Source organism: Sciurus vulgaris (assembly GCF_902686455.1).
Source record: "Sciurus vulgaris genome assembly, chromosome: 3".
NCBI lineage: Eukaryota > Metazoa > Chordata > Mammalia > Rodentia > Sciuridae > Sciurus > Sciurus vulgaris.
In genome coordinates, this window is record NC_136463.1 from 125,385,166 (window position 1) to 125,407,774 (window position 22,609).

A 22,609-nucleotide genomic window follows, 5' to 3' on the forward strand; every position below is an offset into this window, starting at 1 on the left:
GAGCCTCCCATTACAGACAGGACATGAAGGAAAGTGTGCTCTTCAGCTTCTCACCATATTTTCTTTTCATTGACTCAGCATGAAACAGACAAGACTGGGTGAAGATGTAACCTGTGACAACCGTCATAACCTAGGCTGGAGAGTGGGCAAAAACAACAGTGGAATTTTAACTCCAAGCCTGATGATCAAAGTAACCCACGGCAAAACATTAGCTTAAAAGCATTCGCAACCCATTTCAGCTTTATGAGGAAAACTCAGAGAAGCTTAAGATCTTGTCTAAATACAGTCAAACAAAGCTGCCGTAATGTATATTGTTTTTATTCTTTTTGTTAAACATTTATAGACTTATTAAACTGAAAAAATATGTGTGAATTTAGGCTTTGTACCACTTTCCTGGTTTGGGGTATCAATTTAACTTAACATTATCAAAACAGTCTTAATTTGCAAGTATTATAGCCTTTTATACTGATGACTATTTAAATTTTATATATGCTTTTTATTGCATTGGATTATTCAGTGCATTTTCAGTGCTGTAATTTTGAATGACTCTTCTCAGGTTCTGAGGTAGCTTGCACCTGCTCTAGTTACAGCTTTTTATGGCTCCATGTAAGGATGGATTTGAAGATGATTCTAATATTTATTGTTACCCCAGATAAGTCTTGTATTCCATATAAGAAAATATGGAATAGAAATGACCAATTGTGTGGGGGAATTGGCAATGCTACTGCAGTGACAGGCACAGTTGGAGTGGTGTGACCGATTTATTCATTTCCTTAATAACCTTCGTAGTTGTAATGAGTCATCCCTGTCTCTTCTACTAAATTACAGGGCACCCTTTTATTCCCAAACCAAATGAATATACATGATGACATTTTTTTCTTTCTCATTCTCATTTCAAAGACCTAATTTTTTATAATCTAGCAGTTAAGAGAATCAGACAGACATGAGTTGGAATCTTGATTAAGAGGCAAAAAAGGAGAGAGAAGGTGTGGATTCCCCCTGTGCACCTTATTTGTCCTCTAGACATCTTTCAGAGGTTGTGAAACATGGACAGGCTCTTCACTGCTGTGAGTCTGACATTTAAGCTGCAAGCTCCCTCATGCTTTTTATAAAAAAGGAGAAAAAAGGAAGAAACAAAGAAGAGGAAGAGGAAGTAGTTTTTGGTTCAACATACTGATGGTATTTATATATCAATTTCATTATTCACAAGTAAGAAGTATTTAAAGCAGTAACTGAGGAGTAACACATTTGCCTTCCAGGTCTCCGTGTCCCGATAGGCAATGTTTGTCATAGCAATTCAGACGCTGAGCTGATGAGAAGGAATGCCTTGGCATGCTATCATGGTTTTATCCATATTGCTATCTTTCTCCTTGAGGATGGGTAATTGAAATCACAAATTACAACCTTGGAGTACAGCAAAGTAAGAGGACCAATGGTTTTCTCCCGTGATTCCTGGAAATAGGAGGAACTGTCTGAACTGAGGAGACTGCAATACATTTTAACTTGTAGTTTTAGGAGATTTTTCTGCACTGGCTGAAAATAAGTGAGTGTTATTTAGATAAAGAGTTGAGACTAAATTTTCAGTCATGTGCATTCTGCAAGCAACTGACTTGACACGTTAAAGAGTACGTGAACACAAAAACAATGGTAAGAGGAAGTGTATTTGACTTGAACATAAAGTCTGAAGTTGGAGAAGACAACTTTCATAAGATATAAGACTATAGGCCTAATGAAAATGTTCAAAAGTTCAGAAATTTGGGACTTTCAAGTAAGATTATCTCTGGTACTGATGGCTGAGAAGTCAAATTTTGAACAGATTCAGTCTAAGAAACCTTGAACACAAGAAAGTTTTGGTTTGGATTAGGAACAAAAACAATAAAGGTTTGCCATTTTTTTTCTGATTTTTTTCACCAGAAACTGAAAAGGTTAATGTTTCATGAGGAAAATAGCAACTGAAACAAAATAACATATTGCTATTACATCTTAAAACAAAACCTCAGAGTTGGTGGTATGAAACTACCACCAAGACCTCAAAAGTGTCCAACTCAGAAGTGAAGGCAGGGTTGAGTTGTTTCTTGACTTCAGTTGATGTGACTCACTCCATGTACTTAAAACAATGAGGTGGAATACAAAGACTTGCTAGCATTTGTGAGCAACTGAGAAATCCAAAATAAAAAATGTAACCAGAACTTGAAACCAAGTGCTCTAATATTTTTTGCCATGCTCCAGAACTGCCTCTCTACCATGGTAGCATTGTGCAAGGTTTTGGGTCCTCTGCCTTCCTCAGCTCCTTCTAATCTGTCAGCTGCCTCTGACTTTCCTTCCTTCCTTCTCTAGCTAGACCCCATGATCCATCCCTTCAATTCCACTCTTGCCATGCCCACCTTACTCCTTTGAAAGGTCATTCACTGAATCTGCTTTGGACCAATCCAATCACTGGCTCCTTCCTCTGAGACCTAAGCATCCAGAGAAAACTCCCCACCAGAATAACAAAAATTAATGGTAGTGATGGATATCTCTGAGAACGGGGGCTCTAGGGAAATCATACTCTCTGAGCTGATAAATGTAAAAGGAAAGATGAAATAGGAAAATCACTTTTCAGCAATCAGCATAGTAAAAATTCAGAAAACACACCAATGGATATCAATACTAGCGAGTGAAAATGAAACAAAGAACAAAATTTTACAGTTTCAAAATACTTCCCCCCAAATATTTATTAATTACAAAGTTGTTAATTACAAAGGGGAGTAACTTTTCAGTCAAGAAACCTGGCAGACACCATCTTCATCAACTGATGGAACGAATACCACCAGAAATAGTGCAAATTGACATCATTGGGATACAGCAAGAACTCAGCTTCACTTAAATGATGTTCTAGCATGACCTGAGTCTAATAAAAAGGAAACTTCAGATAAGCCTTAAGTTGAGAGACATTCTACAGCATTATTGGCCTCAAGGTCATGGAAGTCAAGAAAAAACTGAAGAACTGTTTCTTGGATTCTTTTGTTATAAAGAATATTATTGGGACAGATGACAAAACTTGAATGGGGTCTCTGGACAAAAGGTATATAAGATTTCTTTGTACTATTCTTGCAACTTTTCTGTAAGTTTGAAATTACTTCAAATAAATTGTTTCAAAATATAAAGTTTAAAAACCAGTTTTTCTGTTTTAAAAAAATCATAAAACTTTGGATACACAAAAAGCATAAGTAAAATATATAGATATATACTAAGGAAATTTAATGATTAAAATACATATCTATGAATTTACCACTCAGTTTGAGAATTTTTTCTTTCAGTGCTGGGGATTGAATCCAGGGCCTTGCACATGCTAGGAATGATCTACATCCCCATCCCAACCAAGATTTTATATATATATATATTTTTTAATTTTTTTTAATATTTATTTTTTTATTTATTGCAGCACAAGGGATGGAACCCAGGGCTTTCACACGCGATAGGCAGGTGCTTCTCCTAGACCAAGAAATAAAATATTTATCAATAGGTTAAAGTTTCCAGTTAAAACTCTATCTTACTCCCCAAAGGAATCATTATTTTTTATATATTTTGTCATTTTCTTGATTTTATTTAAAGATTTATAATATCTGTAGAAATTCTTAAAAGACATTTCCTGATAACTGAGGTTTAGTTTTTCCCCCATCTATATGTTTATTGGTTATTCTTCTTCTTTAAATCATTTATTTTACCTTCTGACCATTTTTCTATCTAGTGAGTTTTTTCCTTAGTGATTTGTAGATACTTTTTATGATGCATACTCTTTTTTTGGGATACCAGGGATTGAAGTCAGGGCACTCAACCACTGAGCCACATCCCTAGCCCTATTTGGTATTTTATTTAGAGACAGGGTCTTGCTGAGTTGCTTAGTGCCTCACTTTTGCTGAAGCTGATTTTGAACTTGTGATCCTCCTGCCTCTGCCTCCCCAGCCTGGGATTACAGGTACGTGCCACCGTGCCCAGCCTGTATACTCTTCATGGATATTATCTTTGCCAGTTACACATGTTGCAAGTATTTTCTCCTAATCTGATGCTTGTCTATTAAAGTTATAACTCTTTATGATTTTCATTTCTATATTCATATCACTATACAAATGTTTTAAATAATTCAAATATTTGGTCAAGTCACTAATTTTATTTATGACCACTGAGCTTCTTATCCCATCCAGGAAGACCTTCTTCATTTAAAAATATCCTTCTATATTTTTTTCTCATATTGGCACTTTTGTTAATTTTTATGGTAAGATAATTTAATCCATCAGTAATTTATGCTTTATGATGTGTGGTAGGGATCTAAATTAACATTTTTTCATCTGTAGTAGGCAGAAAAATGAATACACAGAGATGTCCATGACAAAAACCCCAGACTGGTGGATATGTTACTTTACTGACAAAAGGGATTTTTCAGAAGTACTTAAGGTTATAGAACTTGAGAAGAGGAGATTATTAGAATTTTCTGGGTAGGCTCAATCTAATCATAAAAGTCCAGAAACGTGAAACACTTTCTGACTGTGACAGAAGAGATAACCACAGAAAAATGATTAGAAAAAATGCAATGTTGCAGGCTTTGGAGATGGAAGATGGGGGCCAAGGATCAGGGAGTAAGTAGTTGCTTCTAGAAACTGGAAAAGGCAAAGAGATACTTACCTAAGGAATCCAAAAAGGAATGCAGCCCTGCCTACACCTTGATTTGAGACCCAGGTAAGATTTCTGACCTACAGAATTATGATACATTTATATTGTTCAAGCCACCAGGTTTTTGGTAATTTATGAATTAGAAAACCATTATACCCTTCTAACCAGCACCTTTTATTAAATATTCCATCCATTTACTACTATATTAAAATACCATCTTGCTGGGCGCAGTGGCACATGCCTGTAATTCTGGCAACTCAGAAGGCTGAGGCAGGAGGATTGGGAGTTCAAAGCCAGTCTCAGCAACTCAGTGAGACCCTGACTCTAAAAAAATATAAAAAAAAAGGGCTGTGGATGCTGCTCAGTGGTCAAGTACCCCTGGGTTCAATCCCTACTACCAAAACAAAAACAAAAACCATCTTTACCATTTATATAATTCCCATATATCTGCTGATTTCTAAACTCTTTATCCTGATTCCATAGGAAGTTTATAATATCTATTCATCACAATGAAACTTTTTTCCTGATTCAGGACTATGCTTTAATTAGTTACTTTATTATTTTTAAAACATTTTTTGTCTCCATTCAGTTTCCATTCTTACCTCTTTATTTAGGACTTCCTCATCTCTTCCATCTTTCTTAGCATCTGAACTTCTATCTGTTTTCATCTTCCTTTCATCTTTCATTCATTTTCCTTTTTTTTTTTTTTTTTTTTTTTTTTTTGGCAGTGTTGAGGATCCAATCCCGGGTCTCATGTCTCATGCATGCCAGGCAAGCACTCTACCACTTTACAACATTCCCAGTCCTTTGGAATTATATAAAATGAATGATTACTACTCTGTAAATCCTTCACAGCATGCTTTACTTTTAAGACAGAGTTCTAATTCCTTAGTATGGCACATAAAAGAGGTAGGACAATGACCTTTCCTACTCACCAGGGTCATTTCCTGACCCTCCCTAACAGATACCATTAGCTCCAGACCCCAAATAACTTAAAGTTCACGGAGTATACCACCTATTCAATTGTTTGTATCTTTGGATATGATGCTGTTCTGCTTAGAATATCTTCTCTCTCTCCTCAAAGCCAATTAGCACTGTACGTTTGAAGCAGAGGTATCGACTTCCCTCAGCGAACTTCACACAATCCTCCCCATTAGGTTGAACAAGAACCTTTTCTTCGTGTGCCATGACAGCACATGCATGCTTCTTCTAGAAGGTGCTTATACATTTTTATCTCCCTCACTAGATAGTGGACTGCTTGTTTTTTTTATTTCTGTACCCACAACATCTAACAGAATGATAACCACCTTGTGATAATAAGAACCTGAAAAGCAAGGAACTAAGTGATACTTAATACCAGGACTAAATGCTTTTCATAATTCAAAAATGGCTAAGTGTCAGCTCATAAGTTCTGTGAAACTGTTTTTAACTAAAAATAATATTGGCCAGCTTGTTCATTCATCTTATTCACAGGGTTGGCCACAGGGACTTTGAGATATTTCCAAAAGAAGGAAGTTTACTCCGTTGAACAAATTCAAAAGAACATGACTCAGGCTCTAAAAGTAAACCCAGAAGAGAAGTTATCAAATGCTTTGAGTAAGAATGGCATTCTTGGATTATTTTGATAGGTATGATCTTTATTCAAACACCCATGGAAGCCACCAAATTCAGTGAGGTACTTCCTCCTCTGTGTTCCCATAGCACTGAGCACATCATCATGCCTGGCACCGATCACGTCACATAGAAGTGATGTATTTAAGTCTCTCTCATAATCAGTGGTTCTCATCAATGGGGATAATATAGCCCACTCCCTGGTAGGAATGTTTGGGGAAAGTTTTCATTATCATACTGACAAGGGGAAGGTGCCCTTGTCACTTAGTGTCTAAGATCCAGAGATGCTAAATACCCAAAAATATGCAGGACAGTTTTGTACAATACCCAACCAAAATTTCCACAGCCACCCCATTAAAAATCAACTTAGCCTGGGATGTAGCTCAGTGGTAAAACCTTTGCCTTGCAAGTGCAAAGCCCTAGGTTCAATCCCTAGCTCCAAAACTGAAAAGACCCTCCCCCCCAATTTGAATTTATTTATCTTTGATTTCCCATTGACTAGAAGAAGCCCAGCACTAAAAGTCACTGAACTACAAAGCAATATAAGCAGGAATACCTTGTCATAGTTTGAAAGTTTTGTGGGCTTAAATAATCAATTACTTGGTAATCACCTTTCATCGTAACTTCCATATCACTCTCATATGCAATTGATGAAAGATGAATAAGGAAACAATGAAATCATTAAATCCAGATATTTCTTTTTCTTTTTTTGGTTGGTGTAGAAAGGTTAATTCTAATAGAAATAGCAAAGCTCATCTTCTATACTTCTTCCTTCAATCCACCTATCTCTGAGTCTCCTTCATATTTTGATATCTCCTTCCACTAACTTCCTCTGTGTCATATTGTCCCAAGGAATAATCATCCTGACCTGGATGGCGTATGGACATCTGCTGGGTCATTTCCTCAGGGTACAAGGTCTTAATTGTTTGATCTGATGATCCAGGCAGCTCTTAGATATTATTTCTAGATATTATTTCTAGACTCCCTTCCAGCTTTAACAGGCTATGATTCAGTATCATTAAAATTCTACAATAACAGGTACAGTGGTGAATGCTTGTAATCCCTGTGGCTTGGGAGGCTGAGGCAGGAGGATCAAGAGTTCAAAGCCAAACTCAGCAAAAGCGAGGCACTAAGCAACTCAGTGAGACCCTGTCTCTAAATAAAATACAAAAAGAGCTGGGGATGTGGCTCAGTGGTTAAGTGCCCCTAGTCTACAACCAAAGAAAACTGCACATTGAAGGGAAGGGAGATTGTATGACATATTGTGAACTGGAATTCATTGTAAAGTCATGTGTGGGATAACAAGCAGATACCCAGATGCATACAGCAAAATATAAAAACAGGTATCATTGAACTGTAAGGATTACTTAAGCAGGGTGCAAAGTCAGGTGAAACTCATCCATCCCTATGTCTGATCTAGGTGAAGAATGTGTGAAGTCTCTCAGCAAAAACATGATAAAATTCTAAAGCATTACCCTGAGAAAAGTCCAAAGTCCCTTAACTTGGGAAATGATTCTGGACACACTTAAAATCTTATTTTACAGAATCCTAATATGTTTATTAAGGCAAAAGCAAAGTACCTCCTAGATGTACTATTTAATACCTTAACCAAGGCATACAAAGAAATTACAACAAACTCCTTTACATCATTTGTGATTAATAGAAACTAATAATCATTTCTATTTTACAAAAGGACAAAATAAAGACATAGGATATGGAATTATACCATACAAATCATCTTAAGCCATATTACATCCTAAAATGAAATTTCCATTCAACCAGATTTTATGTGTGTGTGTGTGTGTGTGTGTGTGTGTGTTGCTCCACCATTGAACTAAACCCCTAACCCCTGCAACCAGACTATTGCAGTGAAATTTAAATTAAACTGAAAAATTAACTCAAACATTGATAGTAGATTATTAACATTTCATAATATTGACTTCAAATATTTCATGATTCTAAAATGTCAATGAGAAGTATGAAAAAGGTTTGTGAAAACAATGTGCATTATTCATTGCATAGACCAACTAATTTTTACAATATTGAAAGTCCCACAGAAGGTAGAAAAAGAAATTTTGCCCCTGGATCCTTAATTCAAAATCACTATAACAAGAAGTGTTTCAATTTGTGATTTCATGCATAAGCAAATAACGAGGAACTTGACAAATATTTTTTCATGTACCAAGAAGTCTGAAGGTAAACAGTGACGTGAGGCCTGAAGCTCTCGGTCTTCCTGTGCTCTGTCTCAGCATGTGTTTTTTGCCCTCTGTTGTCCTTCTGTGGTCACAAGATGACTGCCTACATCCCTAGCACTGCACATGAGCTCCCAGCAGGAAGAAATTAACAAACGGCCATAGACATGTGCCAGCCAAAACTTCAGAGATTTATCAGAAGCTTCCATTCAGTGAAGGAAAAATCCTGGTGATAGTTTACAAGATCATATGTTTCTATCAAATTTCCATAATTAAGATATTTAACTTCAATTAGGGTTGGGGAGTGATTGATAGAACAGTTACCCAGAATGCACCAGGTCTAGGGTTCCATCCCCAGCACTGAAAAATACTGCTAGTAACTACAATCAACTAATACCATTGTGCTTTTCCACTCCTACTTCCCCACCCTCAACCCAAGGTGATAACTGCTGGAAGGCAGGGCTATTTGAGCGATGAGGCTAACCGGAAGTTAAACGGAGGGTACAATCAGTTTGAATGTAATGGGATACATTTGGGAGTCACATCCTTCTGTGTATAGGGGACTTAATGCCAGCCATCATTACCAGGAAAACTCCTGCTGCCCACTCTGCTGACCGACCTGGCACCACGGTATGAAGCCACACACAGTCTCCACGTAAAGCTCAGGATCAAGCTGCTGCGATAGCACAGGGATGCCAAACTATTCCTCGAGTGTCTTCAGTTCAAAGAGGTGTTGCACTAATCACTGACTAGAAAAACTGAAATGCTCGGAAATCTGATAAATGAAAGAAACTAGGTACAAGTTCCCCTAAATTCAACACTCTACATGACATTTCTAATAAGTTATCATGGGCTGCTATGATTTAGATCTGGTTCATCACCATCAAGATTCCTGTTGGGAAATTTTGATTTCCCGATATAACAGGGTTATAAAATGAGCAGGTCACGGAGGCTCCACCCCCATCAGTGGATTAATGTCTTTTTCAAGAGACTGGGTTAGTTCTCTGAAGACTAGTTAGGTCTCATGGTACTCTCACGGGAGTGAGTTGGGTCTCTTGGGACTGGATTGCTTTCTTTGAGAACTGGTTATTGTAAAGTAAGGTTATCTCTGTTGTTCTGCCTCTTCTACATGTGCAGACCCTCTATGCTTAAATGCACTGCCTGCATGTGATGCATCTGCCATGAGACTCTCACCAGCAGGCGAGATGTAGATGAGCAAGTAGATGGTGTGTCATGCTCTTGGACCTCCAGAACTGTCAACTAACTTTTCTTTCTAAGTTATATAGCCTCAAACATTTTGTTATAGTAACACAAAATGGACTAAATTCTGATACTGAAAGTGTAATACAAAGCCAATCTCCCGCCCCTTCCGTTGCACCACAACCTAACTTGCCAGTCTGAAAAGTTGCTCTGCCCGCCTCTTACTATACAGGAATTTCTGGCCTATCTATAGCCATTTCCTGCTTCCCACATTACATCCTAGCATGTCAGTCTAAACATGCTGGCTAGCTATTGGTTCATCAGTCAGCTTGCAAGTATTCTCCTCTGCTATTGGTTCCTTCCAGCCTGGGATATTCCAATATCTGGGAGAAGCGCCACGCCCTTTTTTTCTTTCCCTTCTCTTCCAACCCCTGAGCCCACGCACTAGTCCTCCACACAATAAAGTCTCTTGCATGAGGTCCTGTGTCAGTGGTGGATTTCTGGGAGCTATTGTTGAGCCATCTGAGACCGGCCTACTGAGGGGCTGGAGCTACTGCGGGTCTGAGCTGAGCTGCATTTTTCCTTATAGAAAGAAACTTTATTTTCTTTCTTGCTTCTACTTTTTTTTTTTCCTGGTGTTGGAACTCAAACTCAGAGCCTCACGTGTGCTAGGCAAGTGCTCTACCACTGAGCCACATCCCTGGCCCTGAAAACTTTCTGGATTGTCAATAATAAAAAACAAATTTCAACAAACTCACTAGAGAAAAGTCTGAATTCTCTTTCTATTGTATATTATATGTTCTTTTAAAATATGAAATCTTGGGCTGGGGATATAGCTCAGTTGGTAGAGTGATTGCCTTGCAAGCACAAGGTCCTGCGTTCTATCCCCAGCACCAAAAAAAAAAAAAAAAAAAAAAAAAAAAAAAAAAAAAAAAAAAAACACGTGAAATCTTCATGTGAAGAAATAACCAAGCATGAAGGAAAAAAATTTTTTTTAATATGTAGGTAATCAAGCAGTTAATAAAATTTGTTTTGGGAGGGGTGAGTTATGGTATTTGTCAGTTTTTAACTCCTTTTAAATCTTGCTTGTTGTGATTCCTTCCCTCATTTAAATAATTCCTTTCCCCCCTAATTTTGTATTCTTTTTTTCAACAATTCCCCCTACTTCCAAATTGGATAATTTTCAAACCCTATAAAATTAGAATCTGCCTTTCTACCTTAAAATCTCACTGAGTACCCCCGGCAGGTAGCAATGTGAAGATCTTCCAAATTTCCTTCCACGTTACTGGGAGAACAAAGTGTAAGGAGATTCCAATCTCCTCTCTAGTCAGAACCTGAGCTGGCTCAAGATGCCCTTTCAGAACATCCTGAGCACACCTGGAATGCATTTCACATTCCTAAGTGAAGGCCATCTTTAGTCATGTCACCCTAGCCAGGGCAGGGCCTCAGGAGAAGCAAGGGGGATTTTAGATCTTCTTACTCCTTCTGCTGAAACTACATCCTCTGGCCTCGTTGCAGAACTCTCGTTTGTCACTGGCCCACATCTGCAGTTGTTGTATTTGGACGTGAAATGGGGTTTACCTGTTGCGCGGGGGGGGGGGGGGGGGGGGGGGGGGGGGGGGGGGGGGGCACGGACACGGACAGGCTTCCTACAGGTGATTTGTGAAACATCAGCCTCACAAATACATGATCCTTTATTATCATAAACGGGGGAAATGCTGCTTACTAGAGTCTCTGAAGATTCTCTGTGCATTCTAGCTTCTTTAAGGCCTTGAGACGTCCAGGAGTAGGTTAACTTTGATTCAACATTTCCTCATCTAATTTGACCAAAGAATCCTTTTTACACCAAAATATGTTGTGAGAATTTTTGTTCTAAATAGATAAACATTTTATTATTATTTTCATGCAAGTGGCAAGCTTCCAAAGGACATTTGGATTCTAAAGAGTTCTTGGAAACAAAAGAAATCAATCTGTCGCTGGACTTCAAGGAGTTACCACCAAAAAGTGAGCGAGAGATGAAGGCATGGGTCATCTTGCACACTTCAAATTTCATCTCCAGCACTGAGCTGTTCATAAGGCGGATCTCAAGCCTGTTCACAAAAGAGGATTATACTGGAAGATAGTGTTACTTGGTTATGTTGCCATGCCATTATTCTCAAATTTGGAATTGGTGGCTTAATGATCAATAATACTCTAACATAAACACTTCAGTTTTCAATGACAGTCTATTGAATGATAAAGATGTAAAGTCTGCTAATTTTGTTTGGTTAATAACAAAGTTCTTTTAATTCACTCTAAGAAATCTTGTTTAAATTAGCTCTTTAAGCCCTTCTGCTCAGGTATAAACTTGTGTAATCTTTGCAACCACACATTTGGTTAAAAAAAAAAAGCAATCTGCGAGCTCAGCCATATGCTGACATTAATCAGATGCACGAGGCCAGCAGCCATGATTAGAAATATCAGTACTAGGAGAGAAAGAAGGCCCTCTTTAGGAGGGATGGAATCACTTCCACTTGCAGTGGTAAACTTCAAAACCTTGCATCTTAAAGCACATGAAATCCATCGTCCTGGTGAGTATTACTTTTAGGACTTAAAAAATTTATTTATTTATTTGTTTGTTTGTTTGTTGTTTGTTTATTTCGTAGTGCTGGGGAATCCAGGACCTTGGCATGCTAGGCAAACACTCTACCAGAGAGCAAATTCCACAGCCCTTTTAATTTCGTTTTGAGACAGGGTCTTGCTAAGTTGCCTGGCTGGTCAATTTTTAGGATTTTTTTGTTTCCTTATTTATTTATTGCTTTAATAACACGATTGCCTTGGCCTGGTCTTAGCACGTGGGAATCTTTTATCCCTCTTCCGCTAAAAGCCAATGACTTACATATGAGGGCATGGAGAGCATAGTCAGTGCTCACCACTGGAACAAAAGCATTTATTTAATTTCTACCAATGTTAATCTGTAAATGAAACACTCAGGGATTGTAGGAAAATGAACCTCAACGGACAGGGCTGCCACATAGGAGTTGTGCAGGTTGTGGACTGCACAACCCATGCCACAATTATAACAGCAGTCCTATGCTGTAGTCTTCAGTGGGACTCTATGCTTCAGTCTTCCATACTTGCAGAAATAAGTTGATTGAAGAAGAAAAATATGTAAAGGAATCTTTAAAAAATCTTGTGATTTCCCCCCACACAAGTATGGTTGATTGCTTATACAACTTTAAGTTCCACACCCCTTATTATGGAATAAAGTAAATTTTTGTGCTTGAGAAAAGATTCAGTGAAGTAATATTTGAATAAAAATTAGCAGTGAAAACTATTGCAATTATTTTTTCATTAAGAGAAAAATCCATTTTGTGTTATATTAGCAAAAAAAGAGGAAGGATTAAAGCATGACCAGCACTCTGTGAATCATTACTTGCTCATCCTCGGCTCCTTTTCTAACTCAACCCTTCCTCAATCAGCTCAAAATGCAGAGTGTATGGCTGACAAGCTGGAGTCAGCAGCAAAATTTCTCTGAGATGCATTTTTCATATATTTGCTGACAGTAGAGATGGAACCAGTGAAATTCTTCCATCCTCAACATTAGAGACACGAAACACTCTTCACAGCCAGAAACACCCTTTTCCCGAGTGGAGGCCAGCCACTGGGAAGAGCGCAGTTCTGGTATAATTCATAATCCACCTCGAGTAAGATCTGTATTTAAATATTTATTATTTTCCAGTGGGTAATAATGAAATACATTCTCGTGATCACAGCTTAAAACCAGCATTTACCTAAGAAGAGTGTTCATCTACGTTCTTTTGTTACCAGGGGAAAACAAGTAACAGGGAAAAAAGAAGAAAGGCAAAAGATCGGGGCTGGCCAGCTGGAAATACATTACAAATGTATTTGATATGCATACTTAACGGGCGATATGAATGCGTAAGCTCAAATAATGTGCTAAGTGTTTCTGTTCGATTAATTAGACCATGAAGCTTTTCTGCTCAGAGGCATCATTTAAGAAATACCAATGGATCAACAGAGCCCCAATATCTCAGTTGGAAAAATAATGTGAAATATTTGCATCTTATGGGTGAATAGAATCATTTTCAATACAAAAGTAAGCACATTTAAAAGTGGGATGGAAAAATCCCAGAATGACTGTGCCAAAGTAGAGGACTGGAGTGGGTTTGGGTAGATGTATAAAAGGGCCATTGTAGCTATTCAATTAGCAGGTTGTGAGAGCAGCTGGGCTAGATAGAGCTGGTGGTTGGGTTGGCAGTGACAAGAATGGGAAGTTAGACCAGTCTCCAAAGATGTGTTAGAAAATAGGTCTGATTGACTGGAAGATGGAAATGAGGAATGATTATAAATGGTCTTTAAACTCTGCATGATGAGAAAAGTCTGACTCTAATAAATTTGTCCTCCAAAAATAGAAAAGCAAATGTTTTGATTTTGTACTTTACTGATGATAACTTAAAGCCTTTCCTATTTACCTATTGACTAATTTTAAAGTAAACTTGTGACATATTTCCCCATGTAAGTACTTTATTTAACGATTGAAATGATCAAAGCATGGCTCTGACATTATCAGAATCTAGTTTTTTTGGGCTGGGCATACAGCTCAGTTGGTAGAGTGCTTGCCTCACAAGCACAAGGCCCTGGGTTCAATCCCCAGCAATAAAAAAAAAAAAAAAAAAAGAATCAAGTTTTTTGGTCACGTGTAAGATGAATTTGTTTTGTTTCGCCTTTTGTTGAAGTGGGGATTGAACCTAAGGCCTCACACATGCTGGGCTAGTGCTTTGCCACTAAATACATCCCCAGTCCTATAACATGAAGTAGCAAGTTTCTAATAAAAGGTCGATATGCCCAAAATTCATTTTTTCAAGATAATGAAAGGATTACTTTCCTTTCATCTACAACTAACTTGTTTACTGCTTGAAAGTAATCTGTCTTAGAAGTAGTGTTACATTAAGAATATGCCTGTGTATCTGTTAGACAATTTTCTAGACTACACTGAGAAATTCTGCCAGGTTATTCTGAACTCAAAAACCCCCTCTGTTTTTTTGTTGTTGTTGTCATTGTTGTTGTTTTTTTTGTTTTTTGTTTTGTTTTGTTTCTGAGTCCTAAAGCTCTGCTCTTCAAGGGATCCCCAGTCATTGGTCTTCCTTTATGTGCGTGTTGGGGTTGGGGCATTAGTCAAAGTAGTTCCCTGGGATGTTTTCCCTAGGGAAGAAGTTTTCAACTGTAGAGAAGGGTCATCTTACAAATTCAAAATAGAATCTGGAAATTTCAGAGTCTTGAGAATTTCAGATTTCTTGAAAAGGTTCTACAAGCCAGGAATCATGGAATAGGAGGTTTAGTGTTTTCATGTCTTTATGGTATAGAATGGGAATAAACAAATAAGCTGAGATTTTTGTTGATACTTTAAATAGAGTAAATCTAAAAGGAGAAAGGAAGTTAATCCACAGATGAACAATTAGTAAACTGCTGAGTAGATGGCACAACTTTGACAGAACCTGCAAGAATGGCCAATGACACATGGACTCCCTTTTCCTGAACACATGGAACTCCTAGGGAGGCTGGAAGGAGAGGCTAATGTGGTGAAAGGTCATGTGCCCCCTAATTAAATCAGAACTAATACTACTAAAAATAAAGTCCTGTTTAAACATACAAATAAACACATTGCTTCTTTGGAAAATATGGTTCATATAGAAATTGTGAATTTTCACTTCCCTCTTCCATTAAAGATGCTTGCTGTTTGTCAGATTCCACAGTTACATGGTATTGCATTACTTAAAGTGTGCTTCAGTTCATCCTTTTTTTTAAAAAATTTTTTTAGTTGTTGATGGACCTTTACTTTTATTTATTTATATGCAGTGCTGAGAATCGAACCCAGTGCCTCACACATACTAGGCGAGTACTCTACCAGTGTACCATACCTGCAACCCTGAAAACCCATTTTATATTAGCTGCTTTCCTCACCCCAACAAAATGTAAGCTCATCACAAAAGTCTGCACATTCAAATGTAAGTTTGTGATTGATTTTAAATTCGCTTTGTGAATACTTGTTAATCAATTATAATTTAAATGCCATCTCATTGTTACCCATTTATACATATTTCATCGTTAATCATTATCAAACATTCTTTGAAATCATGATTTAGTAAGAGCCACAGTATCAATACCAACCCTACCTGACCTCACCACAGAGCATTTGAGAGGACACTGGGCCATATGTACAACCTCTCGATTAGGAAATCCCCTTTATGACATATTTGGCAAGTGATAATTCAGTCTTGATAGGTAAGAAATTCACTACTGCTTTAGGTTCTAGCTTACTGGCTGTATAAACTGCTCTAATCACTGAGAATTTTCCTCAAAGTGAGCTGAAGCCTGCTTCTCAGGCACTCTTCCAACTGGGTTCTCACCTTCTACTCTCACACAACTCTCAAGAAATCTCAGGAACTCTTTCACTTAGAGTATTCTGTCCTTTAAAGGGAATTGCTCTATTGCCCTGAAGTCCTGTCTTTTCCTGCTCCAGTTGCTCCATTATTAACTAATCCAGCTTGATCTGACCACAGAGGAGAGCAGCAAAACCCTCAGTTCCTTTGGTGAGGATAACACTTGGACCACTTTATCTATTACTCACTCACTCAGTCGATCATCCATCCATCTATCTATCATCATCATCATCTGTCTAAGCAGCTTGCTTCACTGGAGGCTCAAATAGAAACTGAAGTTTGGAACTATTACTGGGTTTTGGTCACATTTGTTGAGTTCCTATTATGTTTAAGGCATATGGTTGATAGATAAAATACAGGATGTCCCGTTAAATGAGTCTGTAGTGTAAATTATTTCCAAATATTACATGAGGACCCTTATACTAAAAATATTTAATTGTTATGTAAAACGTAAATTTAACAGGTTATCTTACATTTTTATTAGATAAATCTGTCAACCCTCTTAAGACATTATCTCATTTTATCTTCATAATTACGTGATGAAATAGGTATAATTATACCCCCCATTTCTAAGATAAATAATCTGGTGCAGAGTCCCCAGTGTGGGAGTAGGGATTCCAATTTAAACTGTCCAAAACCACAATGCTTAACTCTGGACATGTATCACAAATAAACATTGCTCTGAGAAAAATCAGATGCTGGGCTCTCCTACTCCTCCTCATTTGGAACCTATGGGAGAGGAATCCAGGCATTCCTGTTTGCAAAGAGCTGCAAAGAATTCTGATGGGTAACTAGGGTCAAGAATCTCTTTCCTCTTTCTCCTAGATATTTATGCATGAAGTGTTATTGAGCCCATCTCACCTTTGGCTCATTGTGAACATAATAGAATTTTAGAGTTAGCTGTTACATCATTACTTCTGGCCTGTTTTGATAGCATTTAAAGTTATTTCAAATCTTAATTCTGGCACATGTACATTTTGTTCTTTTATATATGATTGCTTTTGTATTGTGGAACTGGGGATTGAACCCAGGAGCACTCTATCACTGAGCTACAACCCTATCCCTTTTGATTTTTTCTTTTGAGACAGGGTTTTACTAAATCGCTCAGCTGGCCTTGAAGTTATGATCCTCCTGCTTCGGCTTCCAGAGTAGCTGAGATTACAGTCAGTCACAGTGCTTATCTCTTTTTTCTTATATTTTTATTGGACAAGCCACTGTCTAATATTTTTATTTCTGTGAAATAATAATTTTCAGTTTCTTTCAGGAGCACATACATTTTGGGGGGATTTGATGTAAGCTATGGATTCTTTTAGAGGATGAGGAAAACACATGTGACCACTCATGCAATTTTGCACACAATCTCAGGGGTTCTTCAAACCCATTGATAGATCTAAAAACTACGCAGTTTCCAGATAAGAACACATTCTAAGAGGATTTTTAACTATCCATTGCAAAATTTACTAGAAATGTTATTAACACATTAAATATTGTTAGTCCTTCCAGTTAATTCCTTTAAACTTTGAAAAGTAAAACTAGTTGCTTTGTCCATTACAAAAGTAGATTTTAACGAAATAGCTACTACTCCTGTGCTCTACTGGTGAAAGTATAATTTTATAAAATTTATTTTAAATGTGGTGAAATACATTTATAAAATTTATTGTTTTAGCCATTTTTAGTGTATAGTTCAGCAGTATTAAGTACATTGCATTTTGTGTAACCAATCTCCAGAATTCTTTTCACCATGCAAAACTAAGCTCTATACCATTAAATGATAACTCTCCATTCCCACCTTTCCTAGTCCCTGGCAAACACCACTCTATTTTTTGTCTGCATGAATGTGACTACTCTAGGCATCTCATATAAATGGAATCATATGTTATTGGTGTTGTTGTGACTGACTTATTTCACTTAGCATAATGTCCTCAAGGTTCATCTGCATTGTAGCATGTGTCAGAATTTCCTTTCTTTGTAATAATATTCCATTGTATAGATGGAATATTATTCAACCTTACAAAGAAAGGAAATATGTGTGTGTGTGTGCGCCCGTGTGTGTGTATGTGTGTGTGTGTGTGTGTGTGTGTGTGTGTGTACCACATTTCATTTATCCATTCATCTGTTGATGGATGCTTGGGTTGTTTCCACATTTGACTATATAAATACTTCTGATATAAGCATGAGCATGAAGAGTAAATTTATATAAAATGTGTTGGGAATTTTGTAGTGTTAATAAAATTAGTACAGGTTGGCATTGATGATAAAAGCAAAGATGGTTTTCTGAAGTAGGTATCTTGTATAGAAAAAAATTTAAAACCTGTGTATGAGATAGGAATGTAGAGGGATTTAGAGTTAGACTGGAATACTTCTCTATTACATATGGAGAAATCGACACAAAATCAAGATTTTCAAGAGAAATACCTTTTCCATGAAACTGATCTAGCAGTGTGAACAATTTAACTTGGATCTCTCGTATGTAACCAGAGTTTGGTCTTTAATTCTAGTAGCCATTAAAAGTACCTAATGATGTATCCTATGATAGGGAGGGGGGAAATAGGCTTAAAGTATCTTAATTATTTTCAGAAAGTAAGGATGTTTTAGAAATGTCTGGACAGTGTTGACAGAACACAGGTTCCTATTTAAAGGACTATTTAAAATACTGAGATGTAGCTTAGTTTGCTGAGCAAGCCTTGGTCACTGGATTCAATCCCCAGCACCAGAGAGAGAGAGAGAGAGAGAGAGAGAGAGAGAGAGAGAGAGATGTTTAATTTCAATCACTTACATCCATGAAAATCTGAGTCCATAATAATACTCAAAAAAGGAAAAATCTATAATATATTGCAGAAAAGGTAATTGTGATGCTAAATAAGGGTGAAGTACAAGAGAATATGCTTACATTTTAATGTATTTTTAATAAATAGGGAAAGGTTGACATTTATGGATGACATTTATATATTAAATATATAAAGGTTAATCAACTATAGATGATTAATTTTAATATCTCTGAAATTGAGGTATAACTTCTGCAGTGGGTGGCCTTTTAACTGATATTGTTGGGAAGCTGGATATTCACACTTGGTAACATCTGTCCATAACCTCTTCACTTAAGTAATATACATTGTTGGTATTTTACAGGTGGAGTTTAACCACAATTTGATATGTCTTTAAAAAAATTTCCTCTGTAGTTTTGGTTTTGAAATAAGGTATTACATACACAGGAAGGCAACAAAGAAGAGGAATGAAATACATTTTTGCTATTAGTAAAGCAAACCTTCATCTCTGAGGAATGTCAGCATGTTTTCCATATTTTCTTTCAATGCTTTATGAGATCTAGGAAGGGAAGATACCCACAGGTAGTGGGAGCCATATTACTATTGAGATAACATGCAAACAAGATTCTAATTAAACAAAAAATACAAACTAAAAAACAAATACAAACAAAAAATACAACTAAATACAAAAAATACAACTAAAGGAGGAAAAATTACCATATCCCTCACAACAGATAAAGAAATTTCAGAGCAATGAAAGGCTAGTGTAACTGATTCATGCAAGACTATCATTAAAACACTGTGTCATAGTTTAGTTTTTTTCTTTCTTAGAGGTACAAGAAATAATCAAACAATTGATAATCAATGACCTATTTGGCAAAATATGGCATTATTTTTCTCTAACTAACAAGAGAAAAGGAAAGTCATAGAAGTGTGAAATCACCAAATTGTACTGAAAAAAAAGTAGAAACTCTACCAGGGATAGAAAGAATGTAGGAGAGAGTGGGAAGAGGATGGATTGGCCAAACGTTCTAAAGAGCGAAGCTGGCAGTACAATCTCTATCCCTTGTCTCTATGGAGACAAAACTTTTAAAGGGTCTATTACTTCTAGGGCCCAATAAGACTTACTTAACTTCTAACAATGCTAGAAGACTAGGACAATATTTAATAGGGACATGATACTGGTTTATGTAACGATGAACAAAATGAAAAAGAATACATCATTTCAGGGAAAGAGATCAGCTTGCAAGAAACGAAAATCTATGAAAAAGTATGGACATGAAAAGTGCCCTTGACCTCACCAAAGAAGATATACTTGTGGCAAATAAGCCCATGAAAAGTCATTCAATGTATCATTAGTGAATTGCAAACTAAAACAATGAGATACCACTACATACTGATTAGAATGGCCAAAATCCAAAACACCAACAACATCAAATAATGAGGATGTGGAGCAACAGGAAGAGTCATTCGTTGATGGGGGATTGCAAAACAGTACAGACACTTTGAAAGAAGAGTTCGGCAGTTCTTTACAAAATTAAGCATACTGTTACCATGTGATCCAGAAATTGCACTCCTTGGTATTCATCCAAATGAACTGAACACTCATGGTGACACAAAAACCCAAATATGGATGTTTATAGCAGGTTTATTCATAATTGTCAAAACTTGCAAGTAACCAAGATGTCCTTCAATAGTGACTGGATAAACCGTGATGCCTTCAGACAATGGAATATTATTCAGCACTAAAAAGAAATTAACTATCAAGTCCTGAAAAAATAGAGAGGAAACTTAAATACATATTACTTAAATACTTAAATACATATTACCACATGAAAGAAGCCAGACTAAAAAAGTCTAGATACTGTATGATTTCAGCTAAATGACATTTGGGAAAAGGTCAAGTTATGGAGACAGAAAAAAAATTAGGACATCAGGAGGAAAGGGAGATGAATAGATAAACATAGGACTTTCCGGCCAGTGAAAACACTTTTTACGATGCTCTATTTGTCCAAACCCATAGAATGTCTAACACCAAGAGCGAAAGCTAATGTAAACTATGGACTCTGGATAAATATTATACATCAGTGTATGTTCATAATGTACCACTTTGGTGGGGAAATTGCCAGGGGAGTAGGTTGTGAATGTGCAGGGTAGGAGGATATGGAAACTCTGTAATTTCTACTTGGTTTTTCTGTGAATCTAAATGTGCTCTAAAAAACAAAGTATCTTTTAAAAAGAAGGTGGGATAGGAAGGTAGGAACAGCCAAACCTGATGATGGATAGTTTAGGTGTGAATCACCTTCAAAGGTACAAGTGCAACTCAACTAAATAGACAACCTAGGTTTAATAACGTACTTGATGCAGTCGGTTTTTATTTGTTTGTTTTGCTCCTGGTACTGGTAGAATTAGTTATCCAAGTATAGAAATTAGTATTATTGCACCTGTAAGGAGATATAAGAACAAGTATAGAGACATTTCTTTCATGAATAAAATTCATGGTGTTGCTATTTTTAAATAGAAAATATAAGTGGCTGTTTAAGGCATTTGAAATATTCTAAATAGTCCTTTGTATCATATTTATAATTAAATTTAAGTCATTTAAGGGATTTTAATTAATTAAGTTTAGAATCAATGTTTAAAGTCTCATAGAAAGTGATTTTCTTTTTTGTAATTTTTTTTTAGTTGTAGATGGACACAATACCTTATTTTATTTATTTATTTTTATGTGGTGCTGAGAAGCAAACCCAGTGCCTCAAAATGCTAAGTGAGCGCTTTACCACTGAGTTACAACCCCAGCCCCTGGAGAGTGATTCTCTGAGTTCTGTTTATTAGCTATCTAAACTTAGACCACTAGTTATATGACGAGAGTGGAAAGCACTCTTCTCCATGCTTAAAAGTCCCCCAGACTTCAAGAATTCCCCAAATAGTAGAAATCAAATACCCTAAAAAGATGCTTGTGCTCCTAGAACAGTATACTCAACTTTGCAAATTTAACTTTAAGGAAATAACTAAAATATAAACAAAGGTGTAGCTACAAAGACATTAATCTAAGTGTTGCTAGGTATAGCAAAAGTGGGAACAACTAAATGCTCAAAAAAGGAGGCGCTTGGGCTGGGGATATAGCTCAGTTGGTAGATGCTTGCCTTTCAGGCACAAGGCCCTGGGTTCAATCCCCAGCACCGCCAAAAAAAAAAAAAAAAAAAAAAAAAAAAAAAAAATGAGGCACTTGAGCTTGAGGCCACAGTTGCACACGCCTGTAATCCCAGCAGCTCAGGAGGCTGAGGCAGGAGGATCACAAATTTCAAGCCAGCCTCATCCACTTAGCAAGGCCCTCAGCAACTTAGTGGAGACCTGTCTCAAAAGGGAAAATGAAAAGGGCTGGGGATGTGGCTCAGTGGTTAAGTGCCCCTGGGTTCAATCCCCAGTACCAATAAAAAAAAAAAAAAAAAAAACAAAGAAAGAAAGAAAAAGAAGCATTTGATATTGACAAATATTTCACAGTTTGCAGCCCCTTCTGTTGGGGAAGATGTGAGCAATTAGTCACTGTTCACTACAGGTAGGACTACAAAATGATGCAACCCGTCAGTGTCCTTCAAAATGACCACAACATTCTGACTCAGCAATCCCACTCAGAAATTTATCTTAGTGATACACCTGCACTTGTAGGAAATGGCAATGTATGAGTTTATTCTTTGCTCCTCTATTTGTGATAAAAAAAAAAAAAAAAAGATTAGGAACAACCTTG